At 47.5% G+C, this 27,753-nt stretch overlaps 1 protein-coding gene, 1 long non-coding RNA gene and 1 pseudogene across 9 annotated transcripts in view; 1 reads left to right on the top strand and 2 right to left on the bottom strand.

The window, feature by feature from the left end:
- The window catches only part of LOC134928326 (polyamine-modulated factor 1-binding protein 1-like), an 817,199-nt gene that overhangs the window by 410,844 nt on the left and 378,602 nt on the right, over window positions 1-27,753 (top strand). The gene's annotated exons all lie outside the window — the stretch shown is intronic.
- LOC134928328 (uncharacterized) overlaps window positions 1-27,753 on the bottom strand; it is a 177,648-nt gene that overhangs the window by 95,017 nt on the left and 54,878 nt on the right. The gene's annotated exons all lie outside the window — the stretch shown is intronic.
- LOC134930274 (5S ribosomal RNA) lies at window positions 24,205-24,323 on the bottom strand (annotated as a pseudogene).

The following is a 27,753-nucleotide window of genomic DNA, read 5'->3' as shown; positions in this document are numbered from 1 at the left end:
GGTGAGGTCCAGGGAGCAGTTGTTCGTTGGAGAAGCACTATCTTGGGAAGTGCTACAACAGCACGGCTGGATTCTGAATATTCCAAAGTCGCAGCTGGTTCCTACGACGCGTCTACTGTTCCTGGGTATGGTTCTGGACACAGAACAGGATAAAAAGGGTTTCTGCCGGACGAGAAGTCCAAGGAGTTGGCGTCTCTAGACGGAGACCTCCTAATACAAATACAGGTATCGGTGCATCAATGCACGCGAGCCTTGGGAAAGATGGTAGCTTCTTACGAAGAATTTCCATTCGCCAAGTCCCATGCAAGGGATCTGTTGGACAAGTGGTCCGGGTCGCATCCTCAGATGCATCGGCGGATAACCCTGTCTCCAAGGGCCAGGGTGTCGCTGTGGTGGTGACTGCAGAGTGCTCATCTTCTAGGGGGCCGCAGATTCGGCATACAGGACTGGGTCCTGGTGACCACGGATGCCAGCCTTCAAGGCTGGGGGGCAGTCACACAGGGAAGAAACTTCCAAGGCCTATGGAAAAGTCAGGAGACTTCCCTACACATAAATGTTCTGGAACTATGGGCCATTTACAATGCCCTAAGTCAGGCTAGACCCCTGCTTCAACACCGGCCGGTGCTGATCCAGTCAGACAACATCACGGCGGTCGCTCATGTAAACCGACAGGGCGGCACAAGAAGCAGGATGGCGATGGCAGAAGCCACAAGGATTCTCCGATGGGCGGAAAATCATGTGTTAGCACTGTCAGCAGTGTTCATTCCCGGAGTGGACAACTGAGAAGCAGACTTTCTCAGCAGATATGACCTCCACCCGGGAGAGTGGGGACTTCATCCAGAAGTTTTCCAAATGATTGTACACCGTGGGGAAAGGCCACAGGTGGACAGGATGGCGTCCCGCCTCAACAAAAAGCTACAAAGATATTGCGCCAGGTCAAGGGACCCTCAGGCGATAGCTGTGGACGCTCTGGTAACACCGTGGGTGTACCAGTCGGTGTATGTGTTCCCTTCTCTGCCTCTCATACCCAGGGTAATGAGAATAATAAGAAGGAGAGGAGTAAGAACTATACTCATTGTTCCGGGGGGCCAAGAAGAGCTTGGTACCCAGAACTCCAATAAATGATCTCAGAGGACCCATGGCCTCTGCCGCTCAGACAGGACCTGCTGCAGCAGGGGGCCTGTCTGTTCCAAGACGTACCGCGGCTGCGTTTGACGGCATGGCGGTTGAACGCCGGATCCTGAAGGAAAATGGCATTCCGGAGGAAGTTATCCCTACGCTATTTAAAGCTAGGAAAGAAGTGAACGCAAACCATTATCACCGCATATGGCGGAAATATGTTGCGTGCTGTGAGGCCAGTAAGGCCCCAAAGGAGGAATTTCAGCTAGGTCGATTTCTGCACTTCCTACAAGTCAGAGGTGACTATGGGCCTAAAATTGGGTTCCATTAAGGTCCAGATTTTGGCTCTATCGATTTTCTTCCAAAATAGAACTGGCTTCACTGCCTGAAGTTCAGACTTTTGTTAAGGGAGTGCTGCATAGTCAGCCCCCGTTTGTGCCTCCAGTGGCACCGTGGGATCTCAACGTAGTGTTGGATTTCCTGAAGTCGCATTGAGTTGAGCCACTTAAATCCGTGGAGCTACAATACCTCACGTGGAAAGTGGTCATGCTGTGGGCCTTCGCGTCGGCCAGGCGTGTATCAGAATTGGCGGCTTTGTCAAAAGCTCTTATCTGTATTTTATATGGATAAGGCGGAATTGAGGACTCGTTCCCAATTCCTTCCTAAGGTGGTAGCAGTTTTTCATGTGAACCAACCTATTGTGGTGCCTGCGGCTACTTGGGACTTGGAGGATTCCAAGTTTCTGGACGTAGGCAGGGCCCTGAAAAATATGTTTCCAGGACGGCTGGAGTCAGGAAAACTGACTCGCTATTTATCCTGTATGCACCCAACAAGCTGGGTGCTCCTGCTTCTAAGCAGACTATTGCTCGCTGGATCTGAAAATAGCACGATTCAACTTGCACATTCTGCGGCTGGACTGCCGCACCCTAAATCTGTGAAAGCCCATTCCACGAGGAAAGTGGGCTCTTCTTGGGCGGCTGCCCGAGGGGTCTCGGCTTTACAAAATTGCCGAGCTGTTACTTGGTCGGGTTCAAACACTCTTGCAAGAGTCTACAAGTTTGATACCCTGGCTGAGGAGGACCTAGAGTTTGCTCATTCGGTGCTGCAGAGTCATCCGCACTCTCCCGCCCGTTTGGGAGCTTTGGTATAATCCCCATGGTCCTTACGGAGTCCCCAGCATCCACTTAGGATGTTAGAGAAAATAAGATTTTACTCACCGGTAAATCTTATTTCTCGTAGTCCGTAGTGGATGCTGGGCGCCCATCCCAAGTGCGGATTGTCTGCAATACTTGTATATAGTTATTGCCTAACTAAAGGGTTATTGTTGAGCCATCTGTTGAGAGGCTCAGTTGTTATCATACTGTTAACTGGGTATAGTATCACGAGTTATACGGTGTGATTGGTGTGGCTGGTATGAGTCTTACCCGGGATTTAAAATCCTTCCTTATTGTGTCAGCTCTTCCGGGCACAGTATCCTAACTGAGGCCTGGAGGGGGGTCTTAGTGGGAGGAGCCAGTGCACACCAGGTAGTCCTAAAGCTTTCTTTAGTTGTGCCCAGTCTCCTGCGGAGCCGCTAATCCCCATGGTCCTTACGGAGTCCCCAGCATCCACTACGGACTACGAGAAATAGATTTACCGGTGAGTAAAATCTTATTTTTATTTTAGGGTCCAATTTGAGAATAATAGTTCTATTCATATCCTAAAACTTGACCACATCCGCAGAATAAAGACCTAAGGCGGGATGCACACTAATGGCGTCTAAGATCGCCGGAGGTGTGGGATGCCGGACGATCTCGGATGTTTTTTTTAAAGGCGCAATCACTTACAAGGCAAAACCAGGGCCCTCATTCCGAGTCGTTCGCTCGGTATTTTTCATCGCATCGCAATGAAAATCCGCTTAGTACGCATGCGCAATATTCGCACTGCGACTGCACCAAGTAATTTAACAATGAAGATAGTATTTTTACTCACGGCTTTTTCATCGCTCCGGCGATCGTAATGTGATTGACAGGAAATGGGTGTTACTGGGCGGAAACATGGCGTTTTATGGGCGTGTGGATGAAAACGCTACCGTTTCCGGAAAAAACGCAGGAGTGGCTGGAGAAACGGGGGAGTGTCTGGCCGAACGCTGGGTGTGTTTGTGACGTCAAACCAGGAACGACAAGCACTGAACTGATCGCACAGGCAGAGTAAGGTTGAAGTTACTCAGAAACTGCAAAGTAGTTTGTATTCGCAATATTGCGATTACATCGGTCGCAATTTTAAGAAGCTAAGATACACTCCCAGTAGGCGTAGGCTTAGCGTGTGTAACTCTGCTAAATTCGCCTTGCGACCGATCAACTCGGAATGAGGGCCCATGTCTTGTAAGTAAGTGCCTCTTCAAAAAAAGGTCTGAGATCGTCTGGCATCCCACACCTCCGGCAATATCGGACGCCATTACATCCCACACCTATTTTTGGTGAAGTCTTGGACAGAGTATATTTGAACTTGCCTTCTGATGGGTACAAAAGATGCATCTCCTAACAGGTGTAACTGCACGTAATTGCTGTATGAGCCACATTTGCGCCCTTACTAAACTTTGACATTGTGAGAGCGGCCCATTCACCTCTACCATCATGAGGATTGATGTGTACAAAATGCTTGGGGGTTTCCAGTCATGTACATTTGTGTGTTCGCTTCCTGCGTATTATCATTATTATTATTATTATTATTACATTTTATTTATAAGGCGCCACAAATGTTTTGCAGCGCCGTACAAAGGACAGCATAGATAACAAAACTTATCATTACAGTAAATAAATAATTAAAATAGAGTACAGGTAACAAACAGCACCACAATTCTCAAAAATAATACAGCTTAGATGTAAATAGCGAGTGAGTGATCAGCGCACTACTAGGAGCTGGTGGCCACAGATAGACATGAGTCTTTACCAGCAGAAGAAAAAGCGGGTAAAGATGGTCGCTGAGTAGGCGAGAGCTGCATATGCACAGAGCAAAATCATGAAATACACTGTGGGGGTCATTCTGACCTGTTCGCTCGCTGCGTTTTAACGCAGTAGAGCGAACGGGTCCCTGCTGCGCATGTGCCGGCAACGTAGTGTGCCGGCGCATGCCAGACGGCCGAAGGCCGTAGCAGGGATGCGATCGCCTCTGCCTGATTGACAGGCAGAGGCGATCGATGGGCGGAACGGCGGCGTTTGGCCGCCGTTTCATGGGTTCGGTCTGGCAAACGCAGGCGTGACCAAATGGGGGACGGGCCGCAGCGACTGCGTGACGTCACACACAGCCGCTGCTGGCTGGGGAGCGATGAGTAGCTCCCGGCCAGCACGCTAAAGCTGCGCTGGCCGGGAGCTACTCTTGAAATGCAAAGGCATCGCCGCTGTGCGATGCCTTTGCACTTCTGCGAGGGGGGGCCGGACTGACATTCGGGGTGGGCTAGCCCTGTGCTGGGCGTCCCCCCGCATGTCAGGGAAGAAAATTGTAGCTGTGCTAAACTTAGCACAGCTACGATCAACTCGGAATGACCCCCTTTATACTCTTTAAATTTACATAGTATTCACCCTGCATCAGCCCCTAAATGTCCATTTTACTACCAGTTATGTTTTTTTTTTGCTAGTTATAAAGCTTCGTATTTTTGAATAATTTTTGTTGCATATATTTATATGACATCTTTCATTGCTTTGTCATATTTCTGTTCACTGTGGTACAGTACTTATAGTGGGCCTGATTCAGAGATGTATGGAAATGCATTCACATCTATGAATTTGGACTTAGCGGCTGTGCGAAGATAATGCAAATGTTGCTTCCGTCTGGCGGCGGCTTTGGCAATCCCAGCGGCTGAGTACAAAGACGAAGCATCCGTCGCAGATCAACCAATTACTGAAATTTGGAGTAACCCTATGGCTGCAGGAAGTAAGAAGTCACTTATGAGTCACAGTCTCAAGGAGTAATACCCCTCCAAAACGTTGTACCATGCCTGTGTTTTTATGCCACTCTCCCATTGCCTCCCCAAACGGTTCCTGACTGTCAATCACTTTGCTAGTAATTCCTCTCTGCGACAGATGTCGCACGACCAGCGCAGCTCATGCACAGTGTGACTTACAGTTGGCGCATGTGCAGACTGCCGATAATCACTCAACTGTGAAAGAACTGGGTTTTGCACAATCTCTGAATCAGGCAGAGTGTAAAGATTAAATTGCTCTGTGCGGGGGGACGGTTATATCACCAGAAGTACTGTAGTTTTGGAGGCATTGCGGTGCCACTAATACACTGTTACCTTCCCCCAGAATCCAGATCTGGGGCGCGATGTAATGAAATTCGAGTTCAGCGGCCGTGCGGGATGCCAGACGAACTCTGACTTTTTTAAAGGGGCAATCATTTACATGGCTAAACCATGCCCCTTTAAAACTTCATTACATCCCAGTCCAGGTCATGTGACAGGTAGATCCTACTAGCAGAGCCGGCCCTAACCAATATGATGCCCTAGGCAAGGTTTTGGCTGGTTTCCCCTAGCACCACAGCTAGTTCCGCCTCTGACAGTGCACCCCTTTCCCAGCATCATCACGCCTCACCCATAGCAGTCCTTATTTTGAGTTCCCAACCCCCTATATTTTAAATAAGAACAGTCGGCACACAGCCCAAAAAGGAGTGTGATTTTGCTGGCAAGGGGCATGGCCACACAATAGTACCCCTAATTCAAATTAAGCCACACAGTACTACAACTTTATTCACATTTTATCATGCGATAGTATCCCTAATTCACATTATATCACACAGTAGTACCACTATACCTTATATACATTACTCCTCACAGTAGTGCCCCTTATTCACATTTCACCACACTGAATTGCTCTGGATTCACATTAGACCACACAGTAGTGCCCTTTTTATACATTACGCCACACAGTAGAGCACCTTATACACATAATGCCACACATTAGTAATGCATTTATACACATAATACCACACAGTTATGCCCTTTACACATTATGACAACCTTTATTAATGCCCTTATACACATAATGTCCCTTACACATTTGCTGACACACATAATGCCCCTTACACAGATGCCGCATATTATTAATGCCCTTCTACACGACACACATAATGTCCCTTACACATATGCCGCACATTATTAATGCCCTTATATACATAATGACACACATAGTGCCCCTTACACATTTGCTGCACACTATTAATGCATTTTCTCTAACGTCCTAGTGTATGCTGGGGACTCCGTAAGGACCATAGGGAATAGACGGGCTCCGCAGGAGACTGGGCACTCTAAGAAAGATTTAGTACTACTGGTGTGCACTGGCTCCTCCCTCTATGCCCCTCCTCCAGACCTCAGTTAGAATCTGTGCCCGGACAGAGCTGGGTGCATTTTAGTGAGCTCTCCTGAGCTTGCTAATAAGAAAGTATTTTAGTTAGGTTTTTTATTTTCAGAGAGCATCTGCTGGCAACAGACTCTCTGCTACGTGGGACTGAGGGGAGAGAAGCAAACCTACTAACTGCGGCTAGGTTGCGCTTCTTAGGCTACTGGACACCATTAGCTCCAGAGGGATCGAACACAGGACCTGACCTTGTCGTCCGTTCCCGGAGCCGCGCCGCCATCCCCCTCGCAGAGCCAGAGAAGTCAGAAGCCGGCGGGTTGAAGAAAGAAAACGTCAAAATCGGCGGCAGACGACTCCTGTCTTCATATGAGGTAGCGCACAGCACTGCAGCTGTGCGCCATTGCGCCCACACTAACCCACACACTCCGGTCACTGTTGGGAGCAGGGCGCAGGGGGGGGGGGGCGCCCTGGGCAGCAATTAGATACCTCCTGGCAAAAGCAGCATATATACAGTTGGACACTGTTATATGCATAAGCCCCCGCTATTAATTTTACACAAAATCGCGGGACAGAAACCCGCCGCTGAGGGGGCGGGGCCTTCTTCCTCAGCACTCACCAGCGCCATTTTCTCTCCACAGCTCCGCTGAGAGGAAGCTCCCCAGGCTCTCCCCTGCAGACTCACGGTAGAAAGGGTAAAAAGAGAGGGGGGGGGGGCGACACATAAATTTAGCGCATTTAATATATATACAGCAGCTACTGGGTAAACACTAAGTTACTGTGTGATTCCTGGGTCATATAGCGCTGGGGTGTGTGCTGGCATACTCTCTCTCTGTCTCTCCAAAAGGCCTTGTGGAGGTCCTGTCTTCATATAGAGCATCCCCTGTGTGTGTGGTGTGTCGGTACGCGTGTGTCGACATGTTTGACGAAGAGGACTATGTGGAGGCAGAGCAAGTACAGATGAATGACGTGTCTCCGCCGATGGCGCCGACACCTGATTGGATGGACATGTGGAAGGTGTTAAATGATAATGTAAACTCCTTACATAAAAGGTTGGATAAAGCTGATGCCTTGGGACAGTCGGGGTCTCAGCCCATGCCTGATCCTACAGTGCAGAGGCCGTCAGGGTCTCATAAGCGCCCACTATCCAAAATGGTTGACACAGATATCAACACGGATTCTGACTCCAGTGTCGATGACGATGATGCAAAATTGCAGCCTAAAATGGCTAAAGCCATCCGCTACATGATTATAGCAATGAAGGATGTATTGCACATATCAGAGGTAAACCCTGTCCCTGACAAAAGGGTGTATATGTATGGGGAGAAAAAGCAAGAGGTGACTTTTCCCTCTTCACATGAGTTAAATGAATTATGTGAAAAAGCGTGGGATTCCCCCGATAAGAAAGTGCTGATTTCCAAAAGGTTACTTATGGCGTACCCTTTCCCGCCAACGGACAGGATGCGCTGGGAATCCTCCCCTAGGGTAGATAAAGCTCTGACACGCTTATCTAAAAAGGTGGCCCTGCCGTCACAGGATACGGCTGCCCTAAAGGATCCTGCAGATAGGAAGCAGGAAAGTATCCTGAAGTCTATTTATACACACTCAGGTACTCTACTGAGGCCGGCAATTGTGTCGGCCTGGATGTGTAGTGCTGTAGCAGCATGGACAGGTAATCTGTCTGAGGAAATGGATACCTTAGACAAGGATGCCATTTTACTGACCCTGGGGCATATAAAAGACGCTGTCCTATATATGAGGGATGCCCAGAGGGACATTTGCCTACTGGGCTCTAGAATAAATGCAATGTCAATTTCTGCCAGAAGGGTCCTGTGGACTCGGCAATGGACAGGTGATGCCGACTCCAAAAAGCACATGGAGGTGTTACCTTACAAGGGTGAGGAATTGTTTGGGGACGGTCTCTCGGTCCTAGTTTCCACAGCTACGGCTGGGAAGTCGAACTTTTTGCCATATATTCCCTCACAGCCTAAGAAAGCACCGTATTACCAAATGCAGTCCTTTCGATCACAGAGAAGCAAGAAGGTCAGAGGTGCGTCCTTTCTTGCCAGAGGCAGGGGTAGAGGAAAGAAGCTGCACCATGCAGCTAGTTCCCAGGAACAGAAGTCCTCCCCAGCTTCCACTAAATCCACCGCATGACGCTGGGGCTCCACAGGTGGAGCCAGGAGCGGTGGGGGCGCGTCTCCGAAATTTCAGCCACCAGTGGGTTCGCTCACAGGTGGATCCCTGGGCTATACAGATTGTGTCTCAGGGATACAAGCTGGAATTCGAAGTGATGCCCCCTCACCGTTACCTCAAATCGGCCCTGCCAGCTTCCCCCATAGAAAGGGAAGTAGTGTTAGCGGCAATTCACAAGTTATATCTCCAGCAGGTGGTGGTAAAGGTTCCCCTCCTTCAACCAGGAAGAGGATACTATTCCACAATGTTTGTGGTACCGAAACCGGACGGTTCGGTCAGACCCATATTGAATTTAAAATCCCTGAACATTTATCTGAAAAGATTCAAGTTCAAAATGGAATTCGCTCAGAGCGGTCATTGCAAGCCTGGAAGAGGGGGATTTTATGGTGTCTCTGGACATCAAGGATGCTTACTTGCATGTTCCCATTTATCCACCTCATCAGGAGTACCTCAGATTTGTGGTACAGGACTGTCATTACCAATTCCAGACGTTGCCGTTTGGGCTCTCCACGGCACCGAGAATATTTACCAAGGCAATGGCAGAAATGATGGTGCTCCTTCGAAAGCAAGGAGTCACAATTATCCCATACTTGGACGATCTCCTCATAAAGGCGAGGTCCAGAGAGCAGTTGCTAATCAGCGTAGCACACTCTCAGGAAGTGTTGCAACAGCACGGCTGGATTCTGAAGTCGCAGCTGATTCCTACTACGCGTCTGCCTTTTCTGGGCATGATTCTGGACACGGACCAGAAGAAGGTGTTTCTCCCGGTGGAGAAGGCTCAAGAGCTCGTGACTCTAGTCAGAGACCTCTTAAAACCGAAACAGGTGTCGGTGCATCGCTGCACGCGAGTCCTGGGAAAGATGGTGGCATCATACGAAGCCATTCCCTTCGGCAGGTTCCATGCGAGGATCTTTCAGTGGGATCTGTTGGACAAGTGGTCCGGATCGCATCTTCAGATGCATCGGCTGATCACCCTGTCCCCGAGGGCCAGGGTTTCTCTTCTGTGGTGGCTGCAGAGTGCTCACCTTCTCGAGGGCCGCAGGTTCGGCATACAGGACTGGGTCCTGGTGACCACGGATGCGAGCCTCCGAGGATGGGGGGCAGTCACTCAGGGAAGAAACTTCCAAGGGTTGTGGACAAGTCAGGAGGCTTGTCTGCACATAAATATCCTGGAACTAAGGGCCATATACAACGCCCTGAGTCAAGCGGAGCCTCTGCTTCGCAACCAACCGGTGCTGATTCAGTCAGACAACATCACCGCAGTGGCTCATGTAAACCGCCAGGGCGGCACAAGAAGCAGAGTGGCGATGGCAGAAGCCACCAGGATTCTTCGTTGGGCGGAGAATCACATGCAAGCACTGTCAGCAGTGTTCATTTCGGGAGTGAGACTTCCTCAGCAGGCACGACCTCCACCCGGGAGAGTGGGGACTTCATCACGAAGTCTTCACTCAGATTACAAATCGATGGGAACTGCCACAGGTGGACTTGATGGCGTCCCGTCTCAACAAAAAGCTACAAAGGTATTGCGCCAGGTCAAGAGACCCTCAGGCGATAGCTGTGGACGCCCTGGTAACACCGTGGGTGTTCCAGTCGGTCTATGTGTTTCCTCTTCTTCCTCTCATACCCAACGTGCTGAGAATCGTAAGAAAAAGAGGAGTGAGAACAATACTCATTGTTCCGGATTGGCCAAGAAGGACTTGGTACCCGGAACTGCAAGAAATGCTCACAGAGGACCCATGGCCTCTGCCTCTCAGACAGGACCTGTTGCAACAGGGGCCCTGTCTGTTCCAAGACTTACCGCGGCTGCGTTTGACGGCATGGCGGTTGAACGCAGGATCCTAGTGGAAAAAGGCATTCCGGATGAAGTTATTCCTACGCTGATAAAGGCTAGGAAGGACGTGACAGCAAAACACTATCACCGTATATGGCGAAAATATGTTGCCTGGTGTAAGGCCAGGAAGGCCCCTACTGAGGAATTCCAGCTGGGCCGGTTCCTGCACTTACTACAGTCTGGAGTGACTATGGGCCTGAAGTTGGGGTCCATAAAGGTCCAGATTTCGGCCCTATCCATTTTCTTTCAAAAAGAACTGGCTTCTCTTCCTGAAGTTCAGACGTTTGTTAAGGGAGTGCTGCATATTCAGCCCCCTTTTGTGCCACCAGTGGCACCTTGGGATCTCAACGTGGTGTTGGGTTTCCTGAAATCCCACTGGTTTGAGCCACTTAAGACCGTGGAGCTAAAGTATCTCACGTGGAAGGTGGTCATGCTATTGGCCTTAGCTTCGGCTAGGCATGTGTCAGAATTGGCGGCTTTGTCATGTAAAAGCCCCTATCTGATTTTCCATATGGACAGGGCAGAATTACGGACTCGTCCGCAATTTCTGCCGAAGGTGGTGTCATCTTTTCATTTGAACCAACCTATTGTGGTGCCTGCGGCTACTCGTGACTTGGAGGATTCCAAGATGCTTGATGTAGTCCGGGCTTTGAAGATCTATGTAGCCAGGACGGCTGGAGTCAGGAAAACTGACACTCTGTTTATCCTGTATGCATCCAACAAGCTGGGTGCTCCTGCTTCAAAGCAAACTATTGCTCGCTGGATCTGTAGCACGATTTAGCTGGCTCATTCTGCGGCTGGATTGCCGCATCCAAGATCAGTGAAAGCCCATTCCACAAGGAAAGTGGGCTCTTCTTGGGCGGCTGCCCGAGGGGTCTCGGCATTACAGCTTTGCCGAGCAGCTACTTGGTCGGGTTCAAACACATTTGCTAAGTTCTACAAGTTTGATACCCTGGCTGAGGAGGACCTTGTGTTTGCCCATTCGGTGCTGCAGAGTCATCCGCACTCTCCCGCCCGTTTGGGAGCTTTGGTATAATCCCCATGGTCCTTACGGAGTCCCCAGCATCCACTAGGACGTTAGGGAAAATAAGATTTTACTCACCGGTAAATCTATTTCTCGTAGTCCGTAGTGGATGCTGGGCACCCGTCCCAAGTGCGGACTTTCTGCAATACGTGTATATAGTTATTGCTTAATAAAAGGTTACGTTATGTTGGCATCCATTGTTGATGCTCTGTTGTTGTTCATACTGTTGACTGGGTAAGTTTATCACAAGTTATACGGTGTGATTGGTGTGGCTGGTATGAGTCTTACCCTGGATTCCAAAATCCTTTCCTTGTAATGTCAGCTCTTCCGGGCACAGTTTCCTTAACTGAGGTCTGGAGGAGGGGCATAGAGGGAGGAGCCAGTGCACACCAGTAGTACTAAATCTTTCTTAGAGTGCCCAGTCTCCTGCGGAGCCCGTCTATTCCCTATGATCCTTACGGAGTCCCCAGCATCCACTACGGACTACGAGAAATAGATTTACCGGTGAGTAAAATCTTATTTTTACACATGACACACATAATGCTGAACAATACTGCACAACCAACCCACTCACACACAGCACTCACACAGACGCTAACACTGTGACCTCTGCCTCTGCTTGGATACAGATGTGTCCTCATAAATCTTGTCTCAATGCTCACGTGGGGTGACTTTTCTTGATGAAAATGCATCTTATTTGCATTGCTATGTGGCTAGGATACACAAGCAGCTTCTGCTGATTAAAATTATATGCAGCATGCCTATATACTGTGTGTGACTGTGGCTGTATCTGCATATGAAATGCTACACACACAATATAGGCATGCTGCATATAATTTTAATCAGCAGAAACTGCTGATGCCTCTAGGCATACCAAATGCCCTAAGCATTTGCCTAGGTTGCCTATGCCTACGGCCGGCTCTGCTACTAGGGCCATAAAATATATGGATTTATTTTATGCTACAATTCTCCTTTCTTGAACTAACTACATAAAAACTTTGTAATATTCTCCACCTGACCCCCTCCCTTCCCCAATACAGAATATCTTACACTGCACGTAGACGAGCTGAAATCCAGGATCGTTAATGAACTTTAAATAATGTTCCTTAGCAAGCATTTTGTAATTGTAAATGGAATTTCATGGCTTCCTTTGCTGTAAATCAAAATGTATGTTTATAGGGCACTTTTTAATCCAAGCTTAATACACAATTATTTTTTAATAATCACAGCCTTGGATCTGCAGCTGTGAGCTCACTAGTTTAAACAGCTGACTTGAGTAAGCCGTTTTATGTTGCTAATATTACTGGGCATGTCAGGAGCGGAGAATTATTTTCCTCAGGTGTGTTTGAGTAAGTCCCCTAATTTCATTACTTTTAAAGGCAGTGTGAAAATAAAACATGTCATCTCCCTAGATATTGCAATGTTTGCTCAAATTGAAACGTTGTGTGATTACTTCCTACACTCTCTCACCACTTTATAACGCCACATAGTTGATCAAACACAAATATGCCTCCATTCTATGTATTGAGTGTTCCGTAAGGCATTGCCGGTCCTCGCAGCAGCAGAGGCATAAGGATTAACAACAATGGAAACCTACTTTAAAAGTAACGTGTCAGGGGCCTGCATATGGTGCTCAAAAAAAGGGACCATTATTATGGTTCTTATTAAGTAATGGCTGATTTTAATTACACCAATATAAGTAGGTTTAGTAGGGTTTTGTGTCCCAAGAATAAACATCACATATTTGTTTCTGTTGTCAGCATCCATTGAGAAGTCTTCATTAATCACATTCGTGTTGTAAAGGATTGGAGCCTCCTGGCCGCAGTATTAGACAGTGATTGCCCAGGAGATGTTGGAAAGGTGCTGGGCTTCCAGGCTGGAGAGGGTAAAACATGATTGGACACACAGTACAGTTTGGTCCATATATACTTAAACACTGACAGAATTTTTATTTTAGCTTTTTACCAAAATAATAATAGTAATTATATATATATATATATATATATATATATATATATATATATCCAAAGTCATACCGGCACTCCAAAAAAGTGGAAAAATACCTTTGCTGCGGTGCCCTCCAGGTCAGTAATAGACAATATAGGAAATATAGAGATTGGTGGCACTCACGCAGACTTGATAAATGCAGGAAGAAGTTTCTTTATTTGCAAATAAAGAAACTTCTTCCTGCATTTATCAAGTCTGCGTGAGTGCCACCAATCTCTATATTTCCTATATATATATATATATATATATATATAATTTTTTTTTGCTCTTTCTCCCACAGAGCTTAAGGCGCTTTACCCACATAAAACACAATGCACATAATACAGAATATCTCAGTAATACAGCAATAGACAAGCCACACAGACATAAAAAGAAATCCTTGAGCGCAGAGTACGCATAACATAGGATTTGTGTAGGCATTTTGAGTAATAGTTTCCGAAGGTTGTGTATTCCACCCTCACAGGGTGCAGGCGAGCCAGCTATCTTTGGCACACTGCATAGGATTACCCTGGGTGCAATAGTCTACCCCTAGAAGAGATTACACAAAAAGGGGTGCTTGTAGTGTCCTAACGCTCAGAGTAGGGTCCCAACAAAACAGTTAGGTCCATGTATTTTTCATCCCATCCACAAGCGTGAATGCACTACGAAGGTTACACTGTGGGAGGTGAGCCATACATGGCCCAATCCATATATGGGAAAAGTGACACTTGTATTAGTATAATATACCCTGTATGGAAAGATCCACGTGAAGTACACCCTGCCCAAGCAGGAACCACCCGAGGCAACCATCTGGGGTGCACTGCGTAGCTTGCTGCTGGCAGGGTGTGCAATCACTGGTAGTACACATTACAGGAATAGCACACAGTGGGGTGGAAGTGTGCTGTTAGGGAGAAAAAAAAAGCATATGGTAAGGACACATTTGCAGGTAACCAACAGAAGGTAGAAAATTGGTATAACATTAGTTAAAATGAGTTTGGGGCTGGGAGACCGGCGCTGGGGATCCCGGCGATCAACATACCAACCCCAGGATTCTGGCAGCAGACTGCCGGGGGGAAGGGGCAGCTCAACAAAGCCTCTTGCAGGCTCGCTGTGCTCTTCACAGGATCTATTCCCACTCTATCGGTGTTGTAGACACCCACGAGTGGCAATAGTCCCTGTCAGTCGGCATGCCGACTGTCGGGCTGAGAAGCCGCCGGGATCCCGAGTTCTGGTTACATGAAAGGATCTCGTTAAAACATTCAAGTTACAGCTACATAATAAATATGGGTTTAAAGTGCAGACTAGCGTTTGTAGCAGTTTAGCTATATTAGCAAAAACTGGTACGGAGAAAATAGCATGATGGGTTGTGCCCAGCACAGGGCAAGGCTGCCTTCATGTGTAGCGCTGCCCAGTGATGCGATCGCAATTCATTTGCAGTAATATGTATGCACAGCCAGGCTGTGTATACAGGCACACCGTCACCATGTTTCCCGGTATCGGAAACGCAGGCAACGTAAACGGGCCACCCTGAAAACAGCCATGACACACCTGCTTTTTCTGCTCCCCCCATGCCATTGCCACCCCCGAACACCTGTCAGTCACAAAGTTTACGCATAGTCTGTGAATGCACTGTGCATGTGCAGACAGGCGAAAATCATCCATTTGCGTTTTTCCTCAAAAGACCAATCGGGTCTCAATACCCCCATATACGCTTTATTTGGGGTATTCATCCAAATTGGAGGAAGGTCTTAGACATTACAGCTGTAGTCCTCTTTTTTTTATTTTTTTTCAAAGGATCGAAAAGTAATTGGATAATTGAATCAAAAGCTGTTTCATGGAAAGGTCTGGTCTGTCCCTTCATTATTTCTTTATCAATTAAGCTGGCAAAAGGTTTAAAGTAGATTCCAAGTGTGGCATTTGCATTTGGAAGCTGTTGCTCTGAACACACAACATCTGGTTAAAGGATCCCTCAATAGAGACCATCCTAATCCATCAGAGAGATCGCATGAACCTTAGGAGTGGCCAAATCAACAGTTTGTGAGCTCACCAATTCAAAAAGCCTACAGTGGTAGATGAATGCTGGTTCTTTTCCGGGGTAAATAAAAGCCCTTTCACAACATCTAGCCAAGTGAAAAACTCTCTTCAGAGAAAACTTCATGAGAGCAAGGAGCAAACCATTTATAGGCCTCAAGAGTAGAAAGACCAGGTTAGATTTTGACAATAAGACATCTAACAAAGCCAGCCCAGTTCTGGAACTGCATTCTTTGGACAGATGAAACTAAGATCAACCTGTACCAGAATGATGGGAAGCAAAAGGTATGGAGACGGCTTAGAATGGCTCATGATCCCATCATCTGTAAAACACAGTGAAGGAAGTGTCCTGGCATTGGCATGCATGGCTTTCAGAGGAACTGGGTCACTAGTGTTTATTGATAATGTAACAGAGTACAGAAGCAGCCTGATGAATTCTAAAGTTTATAGGGATATACTATACTGCCTGCTACACAGTACAAATGGACAATTCTCCAAAACATACTCTGATAGGAACCAGGGTTTTTTTTTTTTTTTTAAGGCAAAAAACTAGAATATTCTGCAATGACTGAGTCAATAACCTGATCTCAACCCAACGAGCATGCATTAAACTTAAATAATGATAAAAAAAATCAGGAAAAGACCGACAAATAAACAACAACTGGACAGTTGCAGCAAGTGCCCGACAAAGCATATCAAAGGAGGAAACCCAGCATTTGGTAAATTAACATTTTAGACCAATTATATTTGAGTCAGTGACCATAGGGTTCCCTGTATAAAATTGTTGTATTTATTAAACTTTTCATACAATATTTTTGCTCAACCCTTTGAATTAGGGTTTAAGACTATAAACATGACGTGCCCCATATTTTGGATCCATTGTGACTCTTCTAAGATATATGTTATGTAATTTTTTTAAAATCTTATATAGCTGACACAGAGTTCCCCACACCCTTATTTGCGGAAATCATCTTGGTGAATTCAAACAGAGCATACTCAGAAAATGAGTGAAGGCAAATGTGGTTATTCAGTCATGTGCAATTACAGCGCACCTTATGACCAAAGAGACGGAACTGGGTTGGGATAAGGCTTTTTTTATGTAGTCAAACTTCATTGTGGGCGTGTTCATGTCAAGGCAGCCAATAAAAAGTTACAAATAATGGCAATTGCACCTGCTTAGAGGTATATTTTTGTGAACCGTCAGAAGGCAGCTACAAGGGCATGCTGATGATGGTTAATTAGGCGCATATGCTATAAAAAGAAAAGAATTGTGTAAAATGATGCTAAATACTTTTAAACAGAGATATAGAACACTTCCGTCATGTCTTTACTGTTGTCGTATTTTCCACCATGGTTATGAACCTCAAATAGATGATAAAAAAACAGTAAAAGTTCATGTTACAAGTCCATAGTGTTATTGAATTTTTTTAAAAAGTGAAATCACCACACAACCGTCACCTTTAAGCAAACCAACATTTGGCAGGGTTACTCCCTAAACATAACACTAACAACCTCAGGCTGAAATATAGGCACATAGATTGGAAATCTGAAGTACAGTAAAACTGAAACCACCTCCTTCTCTCCGAAACAAGAAATCCCCCGTGGAAAGGATGTCACACTCATTCACAGATGATCATATTCCAAAACTGGAAAATTTTATAGTGTAAAACATTTTATTACATAAAAAAATAACAGCCGAATTCTTTTGAAACAATAGGATTAAACTCCAATCAGAAAGTAAAATGTAATTTGCTGTGAGATAAAAATAAGGGCCCAAATCTACGGCAAGAAGTCCCTCTGAGCCTAATTTAGATGTGGTTGGAGTTGCTATTGCTACTGCTTACATAAAAGCAGCAGTGATAGCACTAATATGATATTGGGGGTCATTCCGAGTTGATCGCTCGCTAGCTACTTTTTGCAGCCGTGCAAACGCATAGTCGCCGCCCACTGGGGAGTGTATATTTGCTGTGCAAAGGTGCGATCACATGTGCAGCCGAGCGGTACAAAAATAGTTTGTGCAGTTTCTGAGTAGCTCAGAACTTACTCAGCCGCTGCAATCACTTCAGCCTGTCCGGTCCCAGAATTGACGTCAGACACCCGCCCTGCAAACGCTTGGACATGCCTGCTTTTTTCCAAACACTCCCAGAAAACGGTCAGTTGCCACCCACAAACGCCCTCTTACTGTCAATCTCCTTGCGATCGGCTATGCGAATGGATTCTTCGTTAAATCCATTGCACAGAAATGATCCGCTTTGTACCCGTACGACGCGCCTGCACATTGCGGTGCATACGCATGCGCAGTAGTGACCTGATCACTGTGCTGCGGAAAAACTGCAGCGTGCGATCGGGTCGGAATGACCCCCATTGTCTCCTGCATATGCACTACAGATCTGAACTGCATCCCAGGACGTTGTATTCAATCATCTCTGCCCCTATCAGGGCCGGTTCTAGACCTTGTGTCGCCCAGGACGAAAGTTTCCTCCCCCCCCCCCCCCCACAGGTAAAAATGGGTTAGTGCGTGCCGAAGGCGTGCATAAAAAATAGGGATGTGGCTTCATAGGGAAGGGGCGTGGCCCCTGTAGTTGTGCCCTCTGTAGCGTTGCGCCCAGTAGGGATACCCCTGTAGTTGTGCCCCCTGTAGATTTGCCCCCATTAGATGTGCTCCCAGTAGAGATGCCCATGTAGTTATGCACCCCTAGCGGTTGCCCCCAGTAGAGATTCCCCTGTAGCTATGCCCCCTTAGATGTGTCCCATTAGATGTGCCGCCAGTAGAAATGCCCCTGTAGTTATGCCCCCTTAGCTGTGCCCCCGTTAGATGTGCCGCCAGTAGAGATGCCCCTGTAGTTATGCCCCCTTAGATGTGCCCCCAGTAGAGATGCCCCCATTAGATATGCTGCCAGCAGTAGCGGATCTTGCCACGGGCAAGCAGGACTTTTGCCCGCGGCGCCGCCTTCCGGAGGGCGCCGGCGCCATCCGGAGGGCGCCGCACCATGGCAAGATCCGCTGCTGCTGTGGTGTCCCCAGCTGCCGCGGCCCGCTGTCCGCTGTGAAGGGAAACTAGACGCTGTGCGTCTAGTTTCCCTTCCTGGAGAGGACCTCCCTTCCTGGAGAGGACCTTCACTGTAATGATGTGCGGTGCGCGTCGACATCATCGCGCACCGCACAGCAAAGGTCCTCTCCACGAAGGGAACTAGACGTTTAGCGTCTAGTTTACCTTCGTGGAGAGGAACTTTGCTGTGCGGTGCGCGATGACGTCATTGTGCACCGCACATTCCACAACAGTACAGGGGGAGTAACTGACCACGCCCCCTGTATGAAGCCACACACCCTAATGCCGCCCGGTGCGCCAGAAGCCCCGGAACCGGCACTGGCCAGATGCCCCCTTGTAGCACCGCTTACAAACACTAAAAACAGAAAGAAAAAACAATACTCACGAGCCCCGCTCCTGCTTCCCGACCGCTGCCGCTCCGTCTCTGGCCGCCGCCATCTCCTCTCTATGGGAGAGACATCATGACGCAGCACAGACGCTAGAAGTCAATTATGACCTATAGCAGTGATGGCTAACCTTGACACTCCAGCTGTTGTTGAACTACACATCCCAGCATGCCCTGCATCAGTTTTGCTATTTGGCCATGCTAAAACTGATGCAGGGCATGCTGGGATGTATAGTTTAACAACAGCTGGAGTTTTAAGGTTAGCCATCACTGACCTATAGTGTCTGTCTGAAAATGAAGCCGGCTGCAGCGGACGCACACACTGCCTACGGTGCTTGCTGCAGCCAGGGTGCGGGTGGGCGGCGAGGTGACTGTGGCCGCGCCCGCAGGCCGCCCGCCCTGCTTGCACGTGCCTAGATCCGCTCCTGACTCCTATTGGCTGGTTGCGTGACCCATTGGGTCGCTACAGAAGCTACCAAAAGGCCAGGAAATCTCTGTCCTCTGATAGCGATCCTGGCCTTGTCCCACCCTCCGCAGCGACATGCTGCTTTGAGAAATAGAGTCTGTTGCCACCCCCTCCCTGCCATCCAAAGGGCATCAGCTTGTCAATCACTGGTAGTCTGCTGCCGCCCTGTGTATTTGCAAAGTACCACTCCAACCATATCTGAATAATACCCTTTCTGGCTCCAGGAAATTCATCATCCGATTGCAACAGGTCCTCCACCAACACATTTTGATCTCCCGTCTACGACACTTGTCCCACTTTGCACCTATGCGGATAACATTTTTGCAATAATTATATTACTGTATGTGTAATCTACGACCACCTTGTTGACAACTCCCCATGAACCACAATATGTTTCAAACATTGGGCCGGATGTAATGACGGCCGAGATTACTGGAGGTGTGAGATGCCGGCCAACCTCGGATGGTTTTTAAAAGGGGCAATCACTTACAAAGCAAAACCATGCCTTGTAAGTGATTGCCCCTTTAAAAAAACTGTCCGAGATTGGCCGGCATATCGCACCTCCAGCAATCTCTAGCGTCATTACATCCGGCCCATGATTTATGTTTCATCCACTTTGTATTTAATTGACTAACTTGTATGTGTGTTCACAGTATATTAGGTATGTGTGGGACCTGACCAAAACTCTGGAATGGAGCCAGGTGACGTGTTATTCCACACCTAATTATATTGCTTTCTCTGACGTCCTAAGTGGATGCTGGGACTCCGTAAGGACCATGGGGATTAGCGGCTCCGCAGGAGACTGGGCACAACTAAAGAAAGCTTTAGGACTACCTGGTGTGCACTGGCTCCTCCCACCAAGACCCTCCTCCAGACCTCAGTTAGATTCTTGTGCCCGGCTGAGCTGGATGCACACTAGGGGCTCTCCTGAGCTCCTAGAAAGAAAGTATATTTAGGTTTTTTATTTTACAGTGAGATCTGCTGGCAACAGACTCACTGCAGCGAGGGACTAAGGGGAGAAGAAGCGAACCTACCTAACAGGTGGTAGTTTGGGCTTCTTAGGCTACTGGACACCATTAGCTCCAGAGGGATCGACCGCAGGACCCGACCTTGGTGTTCGTTCCCGGAGCCGCGCCGCCGTCCCCCTTACAGAGCCAGAAGCATGAAGAGTCCGGAAAATCGGCGGCAGAAGACTTCGGTCTTCACCAAGGTAGCGCACAGCACTGCAGCTGTGCGCCATTGCTCCTCATGTACACCTCACACTCTGGTCACTGATGGGTGCAGGGCGCTGGGGGGGGCGCCCTGAGGGCAATATATGACACCTTGGCTGGCAAATCTACATCATATATAGTCCTAGAGGCTATATAGATGTAAAATTACCTCTGCCAGTATTCCAGAAAAAGCGGGAGAAAGTCAGTTGAAAAAGGGGCGGGGCTTCTCCCTCAGCACACTGGCGCCATTTTCTCTTCACAGTGCAGCTGGAAGACAGCTCCCCAGGCTCTCCCCTGTAGTTTCAGGCTCAAAGGGTTAAAAAGAGAGGGGGGGCACTAAATTTAGGCGCAATATATGTATACAAGCAGCTATTTGGGGAAAAATCACTCAGTTATAGTGTTAATCCCTGCATTATATAGCGCTCTGGTGTGTGCTGGCATACTCTCTCTCTCTCTGTCTCCCCAAAGGACTTTGTGGGGTCCTGTCCTCAGTCAGAGCATTCCCTGTGTGTGTGCGGTGTGTCGGTACGGCTGTGTCGACATGTTGGATGAGGAAGGTTACGTGGAGGCGGAGCAGAGGCCGATAAATGGGATGTCGCCCACTGTGGAAGGTATTAACCGACAGTGTCAACTCCTTACATAAAAGGCTGGATGACATAACAGCTGTGGGACAGCCGGCTTCTCAGCCCGCGCCTGCCCAGGCGTCTCAAAGGCCATCAGGGGCTCAAAAAACGCCCGTTACCTCAGATGGCAGACACAGATGTCGACACGGAGTCTGACTCCAGTGGCGACGAGGTTGAGACATATACACAATCCACTAGGAACATCCGTTACATGATCTCGGCAATGAAAAATGTGTTACGCATTTTCTGACATGAATCCAAGTACCACATAAAAGGGGTTTTATTTTTGGGGAGAAAAAGCAGCCAGTGTTTTGTTCCCCCATCAGATGAATGAATGAAGTGTGTAAAGAAGCGTGGTTTCCCCCGATAAGAAACTGGTAATTTCTAAAAAGTTACTGATGGCGTACCCTTTCCCGCCAGAGGATAGGTCACGTTGGGAGATATCCCTTAGGGTGGATAAGGCGCTCACACGTTTGTCAAAAGGTGGCACTGCCGTCTTAGGATACGGCCACCTTGAAGGAACCTGCTGATAAAAAGCAGGAGGCTATCCTGAAGTCTGTATATACACACTCAGGTTCTATACTGAGACCTGCAATTGCCTCAGCATAAATAGTGCTGCTGCAGCGTGGTCTGATACCCTGTCAGATAATATTAATACGCTAAGACAGGGATAATATTTTGCTAACATTGAGCATATTTAAGACGTTGTCTTATATATAAAGGATGCACAGAGGGATATTTGCCGGCTGGCATCCAGAATTAATGCAATGTCCATTCTGCCAGGAGGGTATTAGAAACCCGGCAGTGGACAGGTGATGCTGCCTGTAAAAGGCACATGGAGATTCTGCCTTATAAGGGTGAGGAATTGTTTGGGGATGGTCTCTGGGACCTCGTATCCACAGCAACAGCTGGGAAGAAATTTTTTTTACCTCAGGTTTCCTCACAGCCTAAGAAAGCACTGTATTTTCAGGTACAGTCATTTCGGCTTCAGAAAAGCAAGCCGGTCAAAGGCGCTTCCTTTCTGCACAGAGACAAGGGAAGAAGGAAAAAAGCATACACCAGCAGCCAGTTCCCAGGATCAAAAATCTTCCCCCGCTTCCTCTGAGTCCACCGCATGACGCTGGGGCTCCACAGGTGGAGACAGGTGCGGTAGGGGCGCGTCTCGGGAACTTCAGGGACCAGTGGGCTTGCCCACAGGTGGATCTCTAGGTTCTGCAAATAGTATCACAGGGATACAGGCTGGAGTTCGAGGCGACTCCCCCTCGCCGTTACCTCACATCAGCCTTGCCGGCTGCCCTCGGAGAAAGGTAGTACTGGCGGCAATTCACAAGCTGTACTTCCAGCAGGTGAAAGCAAGGTACCCCTCCTTCAACAAGGCCAAGGTTACTATTCCAAAATGTTGTGGTACCGAAACCAGACGGTTCGGTGAGACCCATTTTAAAATTGTAAGCCTTGAACACTTATATACGAAGGTTCAAGTTCAAAATGGAATCGCTCAGGGCGATTATTGCAAGCCTGGAGAATTTCATGGTATCACTGGACATCAAGGATGATTACCTGCATGTCCCTATTTACCCTCTTCACCAGGAGTACCTCAATATTGTGGTACAGGATTGTCATTACCAATTCCAGACGTTGTCGTTGGTCTGTCCCCGGCACCGAGGTATTTACCAAGGTAATGGCCGAAATAATTATCCCGTACTTGGACGATCTCCTTATAAAGGCGAGGTCCAGGGAGCAGTTGTTCGTCGGAGTAGCACTATCTCGGGAAGTGCTACAACAGCACGGCTGGATTCTGAATATTCCAAAGTCGCAGCTGGTTCCTACGACGCGTCTACTGTTCCTGGGTATGGTTCTGGACACAGAACAGGATAAAAAGGGTTTCTCCCGGAGGAGAAGTCCAAAGAGTTGTTGTCTCTAGACAGAGACCTCCTAATACGTATACAGGTGTCGGTGCATCAATGCACGCGAGCCCTGGGAAAGATGGTAGCTTCTTACGAAGAAATTCCATTCGCCAGGTCCCATGCAAGGATTTTCCAGTGGGATCTGTTGGACAAGTGGTCCGGGTCGCATCTTCAGATGCATCGGCGGATAACCCTGTCTCCAAGGGTCAGGGTGTCGCTGTTGTGGTGGCTGCAGAGTGCTCATCTTCTAGGGGGGCGCAGATTCGGCATACAGCACTGGGTCCTGGTGACCACGGATGCCAGCCTTCGAGGCTGGGGGGCAGTCACACAGGGAAGGAACTTCCAAGGCTATGGAAAAGTCAGGAGACTTCCCTACACATAAATATTCTGGAACTGAGGGCCATTTACAATGAAAAAACACAGGTTGTTGATCTTGCACAGAAATAGATTCAAAAATACAGGGAATGATATAGAAGCCAGAAATGGACGATCATATATTGGAAATCCCTATCAGTCCGTATGGCGGTGCGCCCAGGGTCATAAAAAGGAAGTATATATGTATCTACAAGGAGAAAAAGTATGACTCTAGTTTGGGCGCACTCTTATTATTGTTTACTTTTCAATTATGATCAAATGAGAAATGATAATGACATCTTAGGCTTGTACTCTACACCTCATTAGAAAACTCGAAACTGGATATATACTGCACGTGTGACCATGTATGAAAATTGTATCAGGAAGGAACACCATTAAGTGTTACACAATAATGTGTGGAATGTTCAGATCCTTAATTATACCTGGATAATTGCATAATGGAGGGTGGCTACATCACAAGCAACCTCCGTCTGCCAAGAATCTGTACAAACTTGGTTTGTATTAATACAACCCTGAATAGGGTAGGGTTAGTGAATGAGAGAGCCCACACACTATGTGCTGATATCTGGTAGTTAGCCACTGTATTAGATTGGTAAACTTATTAAGGATTAGGAAAATAGTAGGAATCAGTAAAGTAGTGATACTGCTGTTGGCGTTATTGCCCTAGGTAGATCTTCCTACTTCACCGGGTATTCCCTAGTAGTCACCCGTCTAGGTACTGACCCAGCCCACCTCCGTTTAGCTTCCAAGATCGGACGAGATTGGGCGTGAACGGAGGGGTATGGTCGTAGAGAGAAATTACCCTACATCGCCAATGAGAGTGCACCGAAGCGGAAGGATGGATTCCTTCTCGGGAGAGAATATGATAAGAATGTATAGATAATAAGATGTGAATCTGCTGTCCCCGTTAGACTGGCGAGACGTGTCCCGTAGGGGACTAGTCCGCCTGAATCGTGGATGAGAGTTCACGGAAGGAAGGAAAGTGAGAATGTAGAAAAAGAATTACAAAGTCATATAGGACACATATTTGGACGTTCTTAATTTCTTGCGGTCACCTGTTGGATTTCAATTAGATATGCGTCTTGGTGATGATAAGCAGTATCGTACAGATGATACAATTAAGAAGAGAAGCATAAGGTGCCGAGAGATAAACACACTAAATATTCACTTATGACAGTGGAAAAGTATGAATTTTTTAAACAGTGGTGGGCACACGGTATTTACCTAGAAAATGTGTGTATTTTTTGTTTGAAAAATAAATATACACACAGAATTGATTGAGTATGCACTCCTATGAGAGGGTATTGCAGGTAGTGTTCCTGCTTGGAATACCTGCTAGTCTTGCAGGAAAATAAGTTGTTTTAATATACACACAGACTTGTTTATATATACACACCTATGAGAGGGTATTGCAGGTGGTGTTCCTGCTTGTTAGAAAAATCCAGGCACACAATCAGACCCTTTTTAAAAATAACACAGGATTTTTCTAACAAGCAGAGACTAGCAGGTATTCCAAGCAGGAACACTACCTGCAATACCCTCTCATAGGAGTGCATACTCTATCAATTCTGTGTGTATCACTACTTTACTGATTCCTACTATTTTCCTAATCCTTAATAAGTTTACCAATCTAATACAGTGGCTAACTACCAGATATCAGCACATAGTGTGTGGGCTCTCTCATTCACTAACCCTACCCTATTCAGGGTTGTATTAATACAAACCAAGTTTGTACAGATTCTTGGCAGACGGAGGTTGCTTGTGATGTAGCCACCCTCCATTATGCAATTATCCAGGTATAATTAAGGATCTGAACATTCCACACATTATTGTGTAACACTTAATGGTGTTCCTTCCTGATACAATTTTCATACATGGTCACACGTGCAGTATATATCCAGTTTCGAGTTTTCTAATGAGGTGTAGAGTACAAGCCTAAGATGTCATTATCATTTCTCATTTGATCATAATTGAAAAGTAAACAATAATAAGAGTGCGCCCAAACTAGAGTCATACTTTTTGGCCATTTACAATGCCCTAAGTCAGGCTAGACCCCTGCTTCAACACCGGCCGGTGCTGATCCAGTCAGACAACATCACGGCGGTCGCTCATGTAAACCGACAGGGCGGCACAAGAAGCAGGATGGCGATGGCAGAAGCCACAAGGATTCTCCGATGGGCGGAAAATCATGTGTTAGCACTGTCAGCAGTGTTCATTCCCGGAGTGGACAACTAAGAAACCTCCACCCGGGAGAGTGGGGACTTCATCCAGAAGTCTTCCAAATGATTGTACACCGTTGGGAAAGGCCACAGGTGGACATGATGGCGTCCCGCCTCAACTAAAAGTTACAAAGATATTGCGCAAGGTCATGGACCCTCAGGCGATAGCTGTGGACGCTCTGGTAACACCGTGGGTGTACCAGTCGGTGTATGTGTTCCCTTCTCTGCCTCTCTTACCCAGGGTAATGAGAATAATAAGAAGGAGAGGAGTAAGAACTATACTCATTGTTCCGGGTTGGCCAAGAAGAGCTTGGTAACCAGAACTCCAAGAAATGATCTCAGAGGACCCATGGCCTCTGCCGCTCAGACAGGACCTGCTGCAGCAGGGGGCCTGTCTGTTCCAAGACGTACCGCGGCTGCGTTGACGGCATGGCGGTTGAACGCCGGATCCTGAAGGAAAAGAGAATTCCGGAGGAAGTTATCCCTACGCTTATTTGAAGCTAGGAAAGAAGTGAACGCAAACCATTATCACCGCATATGGCGGAAATATGTTGCGTACTGTGAGGCCAGGAAGGCCCCAAAGGAGAAATTTCAGCTAGGTCGATTTCTGCATTTCCTACAGTCAGAGGTGACTATGGGCCTAAAATTGGGTTCCATTAAGGTCCAGATTTCGGCTCTATCGATTTTCTTCCAAAATTGAACTGGCTTCACTGCCTGAAGTTCAGACTTTTGTTAAGGGAGTGCTGCATAGTCAGCCCCCGTTTGTGCCTCCAGTGGGATCTCAACGTGGTGTTGGATTTCCTGAAGTCGCATTGGGTTGAGCCACTTAAATCCGTGGAGCTATAATACCTCACGTGGAAAGTGGTCATTCTGTGGGCCTTGGCATCGGCCAGGCGTGTATCAGAATTGGCGGCTTTGTCATACAAAAGCCCTTATCTGTATTTTATATGGATAAGGCCGAATTGAGGACTCGTTCCCAATTCCTTCCTAAGGTGGTATAATTTTTTAATGTGAACCAACCTATTGTGGTGCCTGCAGCTACTTGGGACTTGGAGGATTCCAAGTTACTGGATGTAGTCAGGGCCCTGAAAAGTATATGTTTCCAGGACAGCTGAAGTCAGGAAAACTGACTCGCTATTTCTCCTGTATGCACCCAACAAGCTGGGTGCTCCTGCTTCTTAGCAGACGATTGCTCGCTGGATCTGTAGCACGATTGAACTTGCACATTCTGCGGCTGGACTGCCGCACCCTAATTCTGTAAAAGCCCATTCCACGAGAAAAGTGGGCTCTTCTTGGGCGGCTGCCCGAGGGGTCTCGGCTTTACAACTTTGCCGAGCTGTTACTTGGTCGGGTTAAAACATTTTTGTAAGAGTCTACAAGTTTGATACCCTGGCTGAGGAGGACCTAGAGTTTGCTCATTCGGTGCTGCAGAGTCATCCGCACTCTCCCGCCCGTTTGGGAGCTTTGGTATAATCCCCATGGTCCTTACGGAGTCCCAGCATCCACTTAGGACGTCAGAGAAAATAAGATTTTACTCACCGGTAAATCTATTTCTCGTAGTCCGTAGTGGATGCTGGGCGCCCATCCCAAGTGCGGATTGTCTGCAATACTTGTTTATAGTTATTGCCTAACTAAAGGGTTATTGTTGAGCCATCAGTTGAGAGGCTCAGTTATATTTCATACTGTTAACTGGGTATAGTATCACGAGTTATACGGTGTGATTGGTGTTGCTGGTATGAGTCTTACCCGGGATACAAAATCCTTCCTTATTGTGTCAGCTCTTCCGGGCACAGTATCCTAACTGAGGTCTGGAGGAGGGTCTTGGTGGGAGGAGCCAGTGCACACCAGGTAGTCCTAAAGCTTTCTTTAGTTGTGCCCAGTCTCCTGCGGAGCCGCTAATCCCCATGGTCCTTACGGAGTCCCAGCATCCACTACGGACTACGAGAAATAGATTTACCGGTGAGTAAAATCTTATTATCTTTACCATTTTTGCAAATATTCACA

The sequence above is a fragment of the Pseudophryne corroboree genome, chromosome 5 (genome assembly GCF_028390025.1).
Source record: "Pseudophryne corroboree isolate aPseCor3 chromosome 5, aPseCor3.hap2, whole genome shotgun sequence".
NCBI lineage: Eukaryota > Metazoa > Chordata > Amphibia > Anura > Myobatrachidae > Pseudophryne > Pseudophryne corroboree.
Note: the sequence above shows the minus strand (reverse complement) of the source record. Positions and strands in the feature narration are given on the sequence as shown.